Source organism: Acomys minous, assembly GCF_964271855.1.
Source record: "Acomys minous genome assembly, chromosome: 1".
Lineage (NCBI taxonomy): Eukaryota > Metazoa > Chordata > Mammalia > Rodentia > Muridae > Acomys > Acomys minous.
The window spans coordinates 58032953-58047832 of record NC_140483.1 but is presented as its reverse complement, the minus strand read 5'-3'; the positions used below and the strand labels follow the sequence as shown (position 1 = coordinate 58047832).

Here is a 14880-nt window from a genome sequence, read left to right as displayed (position 1 = left end):
TGCCTGTGTGTGAGCTGAAATGGTTTGTTTGTTTTTTTTTTAAAGAGTGCCGAGAGGGTCCCTCCAAGACAGCTGGCTTTTGCTCTGCAGTCACCCTGAGACTGTGGGATATGAGGTTCTTCATGAGTCTCCTAGCAAGTGTCCTGAGCCAGGCAAAGAGCAGATGGGCGAGAGGAGCGTGAGCTGCAGGGCCACTTCCTCAGGGCCAGTTCTGAGAGCCAAATTGTACTTCTGTCCCTCCAAAGGAAGTTAGCAGTTAAGGGTAGTGGTACGCACCTGAGAGATGGAGGCAGGAGGGTAGAGAGTTCTAGGCCATCCTTGGCTACATAATGACTTTGAGGCCAGCCTGGGCTACATGAGACACTATCTCAACACACACACACACACACAGAGAGAGAGAGAGAGAGAGAGAGAGAGAGAGACAGACAGACAGACAGACAGACAGACAGACAGAGACAGAGACAGAGACAGAGAGGTGTCAAACTCTCCTCATATCTTCTATAGACCCGCCCCTCACTGATCCGTTTGCAAAATGTCTATTAAAGATAATTTCTACCGCTACCCAGAAAAGCCTTCATGGGAGATGTGATCCCATCCTGCCTTTCCCTCCCAAATGTGAGATATTACACAGGTAACAGGTCTCGGGTCCAAAAAGCTAGACTGATAAGAGGATGAGAAAAACAGAACGATGGTGTCGAGGAAGTAGAAAGAGGAGACGTGGGAAGGGACAAAGGAACCGGAGAGATAACAAAGCAAAGAGAACAGACAAATAATGAGCAAAGTATAGACATGAGGGGAGGAAGAGATAGGGGTGAACAAAAGTAAGGAGAAATGGGTGAAGGAGCTTTCTGGGTTCTGTGTCCACTGGTTTTGTCTTTGGTGTCTTCGCCACCACCAGCCACTGACCACTAGCTACCGCTGACACTGTGGCTGCTTCAGTGGCCAGGACTCGGAATGTCTAACCTCTGGGCTTTCAGGTCACTGTATTCAGTTTAGCAGGACTCAAATCTTTTCTGGGTTGAGCCAGGCGTGGTGGTGCATGCCTGAAATCCCAGAGCTCGGAAAGGAGGAAGGGGGTGGGTCTCTGTGAGTTCGAGGCCAGCCTGGTCTACAAAGTGAGTCCAGGACAGCCAAGGCTACATAAAGAAAGTGTCTTTTGGGTGTGGATAATATTAACGTTGTCTTGTGTTGTTCTACTTCATTGAAAAGCTGGCTCTGGGGTTGGGTTACGGGTCTCCCTTCTCTAGACCCAAGCATGGTTATTTAAAGATTCCCTCTCTGTTTTGTGCCAGGTGAGGCACCTGATTTTGTGACAGGGAAAAGACAGCCAGGCAAAACAGCCAAAAATAATTAGATTATTGGTTTCATTTAACTGTCTAAAACTTTTGCTAAGATATAAACTTTATCTCAAGATTTGTAAGACTATTATGTGAACTTTCTATACCTCAAGATGTGTAAGTTGAATGGGTATCGTTAAAAATCTGTAACAAGGGGCTGGAGAGATGGCTCAGAAGTTAAGAGCACTGTCTGTTCTTCCAGAGGTCCTGAGTTCAATTCCCAGCAACCACATGGTGGCTCCCAAGCATCTGTAATGAGAGATCTGGTGCTCTCTTCTGGTGGGCAGGTACACATTCAGGCAGAGCACTGTATACATAAATAAATAAATCTTTTTTCTTTTTTAATCTGTAACAAAGCTGGGTGTGGTGGCGCACGCCTTTAATCCCAGCACTTGGGAGGCAGAGGCAGGCGAATCGCTGTGAGTTCGAGGCCAGCCTGGTCTACAAAGTGAGTCCAGGATAGCCAAGGCTACACAGAGAAACCTTGTCTCAAAAAATAAAACAAAACAAAACAAAACAAAATAATCTGTAGAAAAAAAAAGTTAGCATAACACTCATAACACAGGGGTTGATAGTTAAAAATCTATACGTTCATAATCTGTGGCCTGACACCATCTTGGGATGTAAGCAACATATGGCTTCTTCCATCTTAGCTGATGAGCCCCATCAGGATAGTGGGAAACACATGGCTGGCAGCCATCTTGAGGATAAGTGCCACGTGAGTTCACCACCAAAACCAACCAATAAGGCAACAACAGGTCTCCTAGACATTTTGGATTAGGATAGATTTCTTTTTGTATGATAATTCTTGTTCTGGGGGGGGGGGAAGCCGTAGAAACAAGCTTTACAAAAGATAGGGTTTTAAAACAGTGTTTGCTTAATAAGGTGTTGAAGCTGCGCCTCCATGTGTTCATACACAAGAGCAGACCTCACGTTGGCAGCCAAACTTTGTAATGGAGGGGTCACCCAGGTGGTATTGGTTTTAATGGCATAAAGGGGTCCTGGAGAGCACCTGAGGCTTGGCCCTGTGTGGCAGGGCTGGAGATCCTAAAGAGAGCACAGGAAAGGCTATTGGTGAAAATCCAGCCCAGTTGCAATGCGGACCTCAACAGTTTTAGAGATGCCAGTGTCATAGGATGGCCACCAGGAACAACGGCCACAATGAAATGGAGCCCTGCTGGAGCCTAGGAGACAGGTTGTATGTGCCACTGCCACCACCTAACAGAAGAGCCAGAGAAGTTGTCTAAGCTCCTTGGGGAAGCCCAGAGGATTGTGGGTGAATCACCCAAGCCCCTTGGGGAAGCCCGGAGGATTGTGGGTGAATCCCAGATTTTGAGCATTGAGTTGTTTGCGCTGTTGGAGTTTGGTTTTGCCTTGTCCAGATTATGGTTGTGCCTTGTTTCTTCCTTCTTGAAGTGAAATTTTGGAGAATTTAAATTTTTAAAAACTGGCCCCCCCCAAAAAAAACCAGCCTTCTTGAACCCCATGGGCCCTTACAAACATTACAAAATATTCCTCTTTTTTTTTTTTTAAATTCCTCTTTTTAATCTGTCCATCCCCCTTTGGCTCATGGGGTCCTCTTCTAGGTCCCATCCTGCGTCATTGTCACCAAGCCAGTATGCTAACACTGCCCCCATCACACACACACATGTGCACGCGCTCTTCTCTGCTGAAATAACATTAGTCCCTGTGCTACCTCCTCCTCCAAGGTTTCCGCACCCTGTAATGATTACTTCACGGGTCTAATTACTATACAAGTCTGAAGAAATCTCCTGGCAGCTAAGAGGGGACCAGAAAAACAAAGAGATCTTCATCCTCTTGCTTGTCAGATTCAGCCTAGTCACATCGGCAGGAGCAACAGGGGCAGCTGGTGTGGCCACACCTGGCACAGACATAACACCTCGCGTGGCAACACCTGGCACACACACAGCACCTGGCTGAGGACTTCCTTGACCAGGCCATGGCCTTCACCTCAGACAGCCTGGAGTCCCTCTGGTGGCAGACAACCAACCTTCCTGGACAGCGGCTGCTTTACAAACCAGGAGAGCTCTCCACCTGGTAACAACAGCTGAGCAGGGCAGGGCTTGTGTTGTACTGTGGGAGAAATGCTATGTCTATGCTAATGAGTCTGAGATAGGAGAACAAAGCACACAGGTACTTATGAACATCCAGTGAGATCTCTGAGCCCGGTATGCCCCGGTATCTCCACACCCTGGTACTCAAGCTCTCTAGTAGCTTGGTTTCTTCTCCCCCCTCCTTGGCCCTGTACTGACCATTGGGACCTTCCTCCTCCTGGCCCCCTGTTTCACCTAATTTCTAAACCGGCAAGTAAGCAGCATTGCCAGAGTCACTACCAATCAGGCTCTGGTTTAATACCAAACCATTCCCAACCTAGAGACTGTGATGACTGTGATGATACGTCCTTTTTATAAAACGGAAAAGGGGGAGCCATGGGATCGAGAGAAGCCAGCCTGGAGCAAAAGTAGAGTCAAGGTGTGTCCAAACCTTAGAAACCAGCAGGAATATGCTCACTCCCCCCACCACCCCCTCCACCCACCCATCCCCCACCCCCCACCCGCATACCCTGGGCTTGCATGTCCCAGTACCCCCACCTTTGCCCACCGGAAGAGGTTAAGTAGCCCAGTAATCAACTTAACCTTCCTCTCCCCATATAAGGTCACATTCAGCAGTACCTGGAATTCCTCCTTGTGCAAATGAGACATGCCCAGTGCCCTGGCCCTACCCAGTGATGTCCACCCACCCTGAAAGCCCTTACCCAGCCCTAAAGGTTTAAAGTAGCCTTTGTTCCCACCATTGAAAGAGCTGTCTCGTCTGAAGCCTGTCTCCCAGGAGTCTGCCCTTGTGGCACTCACAGCTGCCTGAGGTCGCTTCTGCTCCTGGCCAGCCCTGCCTTGCCTCCCCTCTCAGGACTCACTGGTCATGACTGAAGGCCAACCCCACTTCAACAGTCAGGGAAGCAGAGCCTAAGTGACAAACAGGTATCTTACCAAAAGCATCCTAGAGACTCACTGCAGTCTGCACCAAAATTCTAATGCCATTTTTTTTTTCATGAAAATTGAAGGGAAAGTCTTGAATTTCATTTGGAATCATAAAAGACTTGAGATGAGCAAAGTGAATAATTCTAGAGCTACCACCATACTTGATTTCAAGTCGCATTATATAATAATAATAACAAAGAGAGCATACACTGGCACAAAAAGACACATGAAGATCAACAGGGCAGAACAGACATCCAGGTGCAAACCCATACAGCCACAGCCATCTGACTTTTGACAATGACATTAAATAAGAAAGAAAGAAAGAAAGAAAGAAAGAAAGAAAGAAAGAAAGAAAGAAAGAAAGAAAGAAAAACATTGGAGAAAAGAAAATCTCTTTAACAAAGAGTTCTGGGGAAATTGGATATCTACATGCAGAAGACACAAAATAGATGCTCCTCTCTCAGCCTGCACAAAGATCAACTCCAAATATATCAGAGACCTTAATGTAAGACCTAAGACTCTTGTAGAGAGAAAAGACGGGAAATACTTCAAGATGTGGACATAGCCTGGCGGTGGTGGCGCACACCTTTGATTCCAGCACTCAGGAGGCAGAGGCAGGCAGATCTCTGTGAGTCCAAGGCCAGCCTGGTCTATAGAGTGAGTTCCAGGACAGTCAAGGCTACACAGAAAAGCAAAATGAATAAGAAGGAAGAAGAGGAGAAAAAAAGAAAGGAAGGAAGAAAGAAAACAAGGAAGAAAGGAAGGAAGGAAGGAAGGAAGGAAGAAAGAAAGAAAGAAAGAAAACCAGAAAGATATGGGCACATAAAGACTTTCTGAATAAGACTCTTGTAGGTTTTGAACTTTTTCAAACACTTTATTTGGGGTTCTTTAATGCTTATGCCTCCCTTCGAACCCACCTACCCTAGACAGAAGGAGAAAGAGGTTAATTACTTTTTAGACTCACTTCCTTGGAGCGATTCCACTCTTCTTAGTCAGAATTTCAGCAGACCGGTTAAACAGCAAACCAGCCTTCAGCGAAGGTGACTGCAACTGCAGCAGTCGGAACCCAGAGCAGCAGCCGAAACCTCTAAGCATTCTCTGGGGCAGTTCTCTCTAGGAGCATCTCAAGGCAGAGTGATGAACAGCCAAACAATAAGAAGTGACGTCAAAACCAGACGGCAAAAGCGAAGACCATGACCCCGCAAGAGGTGACTCCTCTTCTAGCGGACAAGCATCACCTGTTCTCTCACAAGTCTGTTTCCAGCAGAAAGACACCGCACACCCTCACTCATGTCTGTTTCACACCCCACACACTCGGGATCAAAACAAAAACATGCTTACATCCACTCCAGACTCTGCTTGTACAGGTGTGACAGGTCAAGACAGTGTAGATGGTCCTCTATCTTGTATTCTTGGTGAGGCCGTTTCAGGTTTAACTAGAATTTGATCTCCTTGATGGAGAATTCAATGGAAAATTACCCAACTCTATTCTAGGAGTCCCAGGTCAAGGTGTCCCAACCAACTTACATTAGCTTCTGTAAAACTGCCTGCTTGTGCAGAGCTTCTCCCTTCAGTTAACTGCTTACGTCAGCTTCTGTTATACTGCTTGCTCACGTGTAGCTCCCACCCCCACCACCCACACACTCCTGCAGCTGCTGAGATGCTAGAACTTGGTTTCTCCCTTCAAAAACCCTGTGCTCTGCAAAGTCGGTGATACACTTAGGACCTGAATACCTGAGTGTAGTCCCAGCTGGATGGAATAAAGACTTTCAACTATGTCTGGATAGTCATCTCTAGTGGGTTCTGGGACAAAAGCTACATAGTACCATCCTGTCTTGGGAAGAAAAGAAAACAATCAGCAACAGTGGTGGCTCATGTGGGCATAAGGGAGCCCTTATACACTGTTGCTGAGAATGTAAACTGTTCCAGTCTCCTCTCTATAGAGGTTTTTCAAAAACTAGAAACAGGGGCTGGAGGGATAAGCTGGTGGCTGAGAGCACTGGCTGCTCTTCTAGAGGACTAGGGTTCAATTCGAAACACCCACACGGTGGCTCATACCATCCGTAACTCCAGTTTCAAGGGGGAGAAAATGGCCTTTTCTGACTTTTGCGGGCATCAAGCAGGGATCAGGCACAAATAGGTTCATGGTTAGGGTGGGACCTTGTGCCTTGTGTCTACTTCCCTTCTCAGTGCTGGGACCCTGTCTGCCTTGATAATAAGCAAACAAACAAAGAAACAACTAGAAATAGATTACTACACAGCCCTGCTATACCACTCTTGAATATTTACCTGGAGGACGCCAAGTCAACAGTGTACAGAAGCACTGTGATAGCCAGAGTTTTTTGTTCTGTTTTGTCTTGTTTTTTGTTTGTTTGTTTGTTTGTTTGTTTGTTGTTTGGTTTAGTTTTAGTTTTGGTTTTGTTTTTTGCCTTTTGTTTTGGTTTATGTTTTTTTGTTTTGGTTTTTTGTTGTTGTTTGTTTGTTTTTTGTTCTTGTTGGGGTTTTTTTGTTTGTTTGTTTTTTCAAACAGGGTTTCTCTGTGTAACAGCCCTGGCTGTTCTGGACTCGCTTTGTAGACCAGGCTGGCCTCAAACTCAGAGATCCACCTGCCTCTGCCTCCCAAGTGCTGGGATTAAAGGTGTGCAGCACCACGCCTGGCGTATTTTAAGTTTTAATTACTGGCCTAAGCGATACATGAAACAAAAATGCCTCTAGCCTTTAAAACCCTTGCTCAAAGACAGATACTTCCTGAAATGCTAGAGGCAATTGTTTATTTTTTTCACTCCCCTAAACAAGTGTATTTGACTCAACAGTACCAGATGAGCTTGATCACATGTAGGTGGGCGGTTCATAGGCAGGAAGTACGTCAGCATGCATGCTTGCTCCTGATTGGACCTGATGGGACATACAGTGGCTTTATGAGTTTGCCTTTACAAGCCCCTGCAAAATATGACTCACCACCATTTTCTGGGAACCCCAAAACGGTCCTGGCCAGAGTCCATCATCCTAGCCAATATTTAATTAAAGCCTGCTTCAAATGTGACTCAAAAATTGCAGAACTGGCCTTTCACGATTTTCAGGTTTAACATTTGGAACTCCCCAGTGAGACAGAGGTCCACTGAAGCTGCATCTTCTGTTCAGGGACCTTCCAAGGGCCAAGCTGCCCAGGGGTGTGCATGTTGGGATGTTAAGCCAAAGCTCCAGGGCATCTCTTCAGTCTTTAAGACTCCTTCAATGAATGGCCATGCTTAAAAAAGGAGATAGCAGGCTTTTTTTTTTTTTTTTTTTTTTTTTAGTGGAAGCCTCCTTTTGGTAAGCCATAGAAGCCCTTTTTAGCTTTCTGTGACATTTTTCTGCCTGGTTTCTGGATTCTGGTTCTTGGGAATCCCAATCTGGGAATGGAGAGGCTCTGAAGAGGACTATGCACCCAGTTCCGGGGGCAAAGGGAGACATTTCATGGCCCAGTGGTTACTTTTGGTTTATTAGGAGTTCAGCCAGAGCCACCAGTTGGTTTGGGGGTTTTTTGTTTTGTTTGTTTGTTTGTTTTGTTTTGTTTTGTTGTTGTTTTGTTTTGTTTTTCCTTCTGACCTGCTTTGGAGCCCTGAGGATGCCCTGGTGACACCAGGAGAAACTTGGAGCAGACTGGCACATGGGTGTCCCACGCCCTGGTGACACTTGAAGCACAGAAATTCGGAGAGGCCTGGCACCTGGACGCCCATAAACGGGGTACAATGCCTAGGCTGCTGCACAACACAGCTGAGGATGATCCCCCACCCCACCCCCACTCCCAACACTGGGAGCCAGGTCTAGAGTTTAGAAAGGCCTAGTGTGGGACTTCAGGCAATCCAAGGGTTGTACAAGGAGACAACTGAAATAATCTATATGTTAAGTTTTCTTGGCCAGACTGGTAAACCTCTGAATCATACCAGTTATTGATGTTATCGTCAAGTGTTTTCTGTTGTCATTTTGGCTCTGTGCCTTGTATCTGTAGCTGTTTTTATGTGTTCTGACTTGGGACAACTGGATGAACCAGAAGACTGATAAGCTGGGTAGCCAGCCCTCTCTGGCTTGCGTTCTAGAAACACCTTCCTCCAGTTAAGGATTCTATCCCCAAGACCCGCACTGCTCTTGGAGAGGTCACTCCAGAAATGGCAGAGCTGTCGGGGCATGGAGTTTGGTGACAGTATGTGACAGGGTCTGTGTGTGGCAGGCACAGAATGCAATGCCTGGGACCCGGCTCGAAGCTTTCGGTGGGCAGCTTTGAAGAAAAGCGCAGTTTCGGGGTAGGGGGGACTGGGGCGCGGGCTGGGGGAGTATCTTATGCAGAAACCCTGGAGTGGCTCCGGCTGTGGGTGGCCCCCTTCAGCACTGCTAGGCCACCGGAGCTCCAACTTCAGCACCATGCCCTGTAACTGATTACTACAGCGGCTCAGCAGGATCAGTAGACTCCTCCGCCTTCCCTTCCGGCTACGACTCAAACAGGGCACTATATCCCCCTGGGCATTGGATACAACAGCAGCAGCTGCCGAGGCAGGCCCCACGTGGAACACAACACTGAAGGAGGTAGGGAAAGTTCTGTCTGTCCATTTTGTGTGTATGGATGGGTCTGTGTTTTCCCACGCTCCTGTAAACTTTGTTGCAAACATGGAGCCCAGGTAGAATTCGGTCAAACTCAATTGAATGTACCGGGGCTACCACATGTTTTGTTTCTGACTGTTACTCTTTAAAATGTGAGCTTTTTTTTTTTTTTTTTAATTTCTTGACGGGGCGGGGGTGGAGGGGGGGAAGGCGGCTTGTTTTTCGTTTTGTTTTGCTCTTTCTGTTGCCACCACTGCTACCATGGCTGCTTTGATTGCCCAGGCTCAGAATGTATTTCTAAGCTTTCTGGACACGGGATCCAATGTAATAGGGATTCAAATGTCATTTGGGTGTGGGTAATATTAAATTGTTTTATGTTTTTCTACAAAGCTATCTCTGGAGTTGGGTTTATGGCTCTCCATTTTTCAGATCCAGGCATGCTTTTGGGATCTATGTCCTGGTCAGGGGCTAGGACAGGGAGAGCAGAACAGAACAGCTAAAATGATTATTGGTTTGATTTAATTGCCTAAGACTATAAAACTGGCCGGGTGTGGTGGCGCACACCTTTAATTTCAGCACTCCGGAGTTATAGGCAGGGAGATCACTGGGAGTTTGATGCCAGCCTGGTCTACAAAGAGAGTTCCAGGACAGTCAGGGCTATTATACAGAGAAACCTTGTCACAAAAAACAAAACAAGACTATTATTTGAACTTTCTATATCTAAATATTTGTAAGTTTATTGGATATGGTTTTTTTTTAATCTGTAAAATTTATGAAAAAAGTTAACTTTTTCTTTCTTTTCCTTTTTGTTTGTGTGTTTACTTTTTGAGACAGGGTTTCTCTGTGTAATAGCCCTGGCTGTCCTGGAACTCTCATTGTAGACCAGGCTGGTCTCCACAGAGATCAGCCTGCCTCTGCCTCCCTAGAGCTAGGATTAAAGGTGTGCACCAGTATGCCTGCCCTCTTCATTAAAAGAAAATTTTGTAGTTTTACAGAAATTTAAAAAAATTTTAACTGGATTTTTAAAAAAGATACAGCTTTAAAAAAATATTTAAATAAGGCTATGGGGCATTTTAAATTTATAAGATACTTTATTATAATGTCTTTTTATTGCTATGTAATCTTTAAAAGTAAATAAATAAAAGGTTAAAAATTAGGGCCACAGCTATGAGCACCAAACACCAAAACACCGGAAACTGGGGAATCGCTGTACTTTGATACAACAAGACAGTGGCCTGAGCTGTCCGGCGAAGCCTCTCTCCTTACCTTAGGTCTAGTCAGGATAACAGAGGCTGATTTAAGAATGAATGTCTAACCTCCTTGTCTTCACTAACCTTGTTAAGCTTTAGCTATTTTGATAAACTGGATCATCCGAGAAACTGTGATATTCTGTAATGGTGTGCTATGTAAGGACCAGGAGAGTAAAGTTGCCAATATCCATATGGACTGTATTCATGATTAAAATGTTTTATTTTGATACTAAAAGAACTTCAATTCAAAAGCTACTTGCTTTTTGGTTTGTTTTTTTTTTCCCCTTGGTTTTTGTTTTGTTTTGTTTTGACTTTTTATTGGCTCTTTGTGAATTTCACATCATGTGTCCCAATCCCACTCATTTCTCCGTCCCCTCGTGACTGTCCCCCACCAAAAAAAGGAAAAAAAGAAACCTCTCTGTGGAAGCTGTAGTGTGTCACAGTGTGTCCCACAGTGTACCCTTTTGTCCACACTTCTTTACTTGCCAATGTTTGTTGCGTTGGTCTGGTTGGAGGTCTCCGGCTTCTGCTACACTGTCAGGACTGGGTCCTCACTGGGACTCCTCTTGGTTACCCTGTTGTTGCCCTTTGTCATGGAGATCCTGCCGCTTCGGATCTGTAGGACAGCCTCATGGGCTTCAGCGGTTCATTGATGAGGTAGATGTTGGGTTGGGCCAACGCAAAGCCCTGGATCTGGCCCTGAGAAGTATCTGAGTTGCTTAGGCCACCAGCGCTCCCCACACCACTGGAGTGAACTCTCTCTCCACCTGCACCAGCTAACCCATCCAGTTCTCCTACTCTCATGACCCCAGGGCCAGTACTCCTGGCCTGTCATAGGTGTTGAGGGACAAGGGAGGGGAGGAGGACATCTCTCCCTCATCTGTGCCACTGCACGGCAGACAACAAGTTGAGGGGCCAGCTCTCCCATGATCCTGCCCTCAGGCTTGCAGGTGGCAAGGAGGTGGGAGGGGGCCCCTCTTCCTCACCCACATCACCGCATGGCAGACAAATGACAAAGCCAGCTTTCCTATGCTCATACTTTTGGGGCCAGCTCATCCCCAACTCCTCCAAGCAGGACCAGCTCTACTATGCTTCCCAAGTGATAGGTGGGGGAAGGAGGCACTCCCCAAGCACTAAAGCTGGAGTCAGCTCTCCTGCTCTCCTGTCCTCAGGGCCAGCTGTCCCACAAATGCCCAGGTGAGGAGTGGCACCAGTTTTTCACAGCCCTCAGACATCAACATGGGGAGGGGGTATGGGGACAATCCCAAACTGGGGGTGTCTGCTTGGCCTTTGGAGGCAACAGACCTTGGCTGCTTCAGGGACCCAGACCCAGACACGGCCCTCGGTGGCAACACAGACTAGGACTTCACCATGATCCCAGGTGACATCACATCAGGGTGTTTGTTCCTCACTACTCGGTTCTCTCTCTCTTCACTGTGCCCACATCCTTCTCTTTCTCTTTCTCTTCCATTTCTCCACCACTTACTTTCCCTCTTACCAGTGCCTGGGGTCTCTGGGTGTCTAGGGTCATCTCAGAAGTGGTCCCAGGAGCGCTATGCCCCACCCATGCAGTGTGGCACTAGGCAGGGAGTCACCTTGGCTGTGGCCTTCCCACCTGGGCCTTCTTAGAACCAGACTGGTGGTCATTTCAGGCTAACTCCCCTCCTGGGGTCTTGGAGTCACTCCGGGCTGCACAAGGGAGGGGAGAAGGGCATCCCTCCTTCATCTCGGGCTTGCTCCCTGCCCTGACAGTGTGGCCCCTGGCAGATACCCTCATCCAAGTGGAAGCTGCCTCAATCCATTGGGGTGATCGCTGAGAGCCCTGAGGTAGGCCTGAAGTAGAGGCTCAGGCCTCAGCAGCAGCTGCCCTGTGGTGCTGACCCCGTTCCTCCTGCTAACCTTGTCTCCTCTTCTTCAGTTCTCCTTCCCTGCCAACACAGTCCTGAGAAACCTGTGGCTGTTCCGTCCCATCGTCAGCAGGTAATGTATTATTTTTACTCCTCTAAATCTCCCACCCCAAATACCTGCTCCCCAGCCCCGTTTCTTGGCTTACCTGGCCTGACTGGTTCATCCCTCAGCCATAGACACTTCTGAAAGGCTGATGTCTCTCTTGGCCTTATAGATCTCCAGGTTCGAGGAAAGAGAGTGGAATTCCAAGCCTGCCTTTCTCTCCTTTGCACAGCTCTTTATGATGTCTAACCCTGGGCTTTTTGCTTTAGGCTAATGGAGAAGGATCAGCTGGGGACTACAAACAGCTGTGAGCTCTGGAGTTACAGGAAACTGATGTGATCTAGTCCTGCCAATTTTTTTTAAAGAGTTATTTATTTTTTATTATTATGTATACAGTGCTCTGCTTGCATGTACTCCATCAAGCCAGAAGAGGGTGCCATATCACATTATAGATGGTTATGAGCCACCATGTGGTTGCTGGGTATTGAACTCAGGACCTTTGGAAGAGCAGGTGGCGCTCTTAATCACTGAGCCATCTCTCCAGCCCCCACTCCTGCCTATTTGATTTCTCCTTGTCTCTTCAGCTGGGTCAGCTGGCCAGATGCTTGCCCCAGAGGAATGCCCCCGACCCCGGATCCCCTCTCAGCTTTTTGGCTAGCATTCTTGTCTTCCTGGATCCTGACAACTATGTCCTAAGATCAGCAAGAAGTTTTTAAGAGAGTATGTTGCCACATATTTAACAGGCTGGAATAATTAGGTCAAAAGAAAACTCCCTGGCACAGGAGACAAAATGACTACCTAGAGAGCCTATTGTCATAGCTGTGAAAAATCAAGTAGACCCAGACCTGTCAACAGGTAGATTTATTAGCTGATATAGTTCTACACAATGGGACAGGGCACTCAACCTGCTTTGTGCAGAACAAGAAGATGGTATGTGGCTCTAAGGGGGAACATGTTATGTCTATACAAACCACTCAGAACCCGTTAGAAATAATCTGGTTGTACTTTAAAAAAAAAGTATTGCCAAAAAGGGGACCTGAGATAAATAAATGATATAAATAATAAATGAAATAAATGTCCTCATTCTCATTTCCAGGCTCCTTCTGGGTTATAATTCTGATGTCAACCATCGCAGGGCCTTTGACCCTTCTGTTTCTGTTCATTACTGTTGGCTCCTGCATCATTAATGTGTTAACTAGATAATTCCTACCACTAGGCTGGTTATTAGATCCCAATATAAACATGTACCCATTACAGAGTCAAGGATTTGACTCAGGATACAACTCAACATGGGGACTGTGAGAGCCAGACTTATGCTTTACGCTTTAATCACTGTGCCTGAGAGATTCGTACAACAAAAACGTCTCTAAGCTGTAAGACCCTTGCTCAAGGACAGATACTTCCTGAAATGCTGAAGACTATTGTCCCCTAAACAAGTTTGTTTTACCCAATTGCACCAGATGAGCGTGATCAAATGTAGGCAGGAAATATGTCAAGATGCGTGCCAGAGTTTGGATGTAGCCCTAACTAAACTCACAGGACTCCATATACAGGCACACACACACACACACACACACACACACACACACACACACACACGAGAGAGAGAGAGAGAGAGAGAGAGAGAGAGAGAGAGAGAGAGAGAGAATTTGGGACAACCAGGTGATCGATATGTATGAGAGGGAGATGAGAGAGGGTGTTGGTAGTAGATGTTTTTTGTTTGTTTTTAGAGACAGGGTTTCTCTGTGTAGCCTTGGCTGTCCTGGAATGGCTTTGTAAACCAGGCTGGCATCAAACTCACCTACCTCTACTTCATGAATACTGCAGTACAGTGCACCACTGAACCTGGCTATGTTGGGAGTAAATTTGATTATTTGATTTTTTTTAATTATAGATAGATAGATAGATAGATAGATCGATCGATCCAGGTGTGGTGGCACACGCCTTTAATCCCAGCACTCAGGAGGCAGAGGCAGGCGGATCTCTGTGAGCTCAAGGCCAGCCTGTTCTACAAAGTGAGTTCAGGACAGCCAAGACTACACAGAGAAACAGTCTCGAAAAACCAAAAAACCAAAATCAAAAAATGTATATCCATGTATAAAGTGTCCTTATGAAACCTGTCTGATGTTGTCTGGGGTGGAGGACTGGGTTTCCTTTTCTCAGTCAATTAAAGAGTTAAAAGGAAGGAAAGAGGTGTTACCTGAACATTTTCAGAGTCCCAGCAGGGCCACCCTGTTATACCTAGAAAATCCGAGTCACCTCTTGGGGTTCTTGGTGTCATTAAGAAAGTGTGGTAATCCCAGCACTCCCGGGAGGCAGAGGCAGGTGGATAGCTGTGAGTTTGAGGCCAGCCTGGTCTACAAAGCGAGTCCAGGACAGCCGAGGCTACACAGAGAAACCCTGTCTCGAAAAACCAAAAAAGAAAAAAGAACTTAAGAGCCATCAAAAATGGAAGCTTGAGAACAAAGAAAATACTCAAACAGAAACTTGGGGACAGTTTACTAGAGTGTAAAAGGAAAACCCCAGGGCAGACAAGCTTAAATCTCAAAGCTTTGGGAAGGCACCTGTTGCACTGGATTAACCCTTAAGGAGGACACCTGTCCATGCGCAGGCAGATTCCATTCTTTGCACATTATTGTGTACAGTTATGCTTTAAAAAAAAAAAGGTTCAAAACATTAGCAAAGTCTCTGGAGCTGGTATTCAAAACACCATCAGCAGCCATTCTGTTGCTATTTTCGATGAAATTAAAGCCGTTAGCCCACCAA

The 14880-nt window shown here is 46.4% G+C and overlaps 1 long non-coding RNA gene across 1 annotated transcript; it reads left to right on the top strand.

Moving 5' to 3' along the window:
• Positions 1-8772: 8772 nt before the first annotated feature.
• LOC311599255 lies at positions 8773-13363 on the top strand. The gene is made up of 3 exons (XR_014779832.1): positions 8773-8899; positions 12083-12144; positions 12384-13363. It is a non-coding gene; the product is annotated as an uncharacterized lncRNA (long non-coding RNA).
• The last annotated feature ends 1517 nt before the right edge of the window (positions 13364-14880 follow it).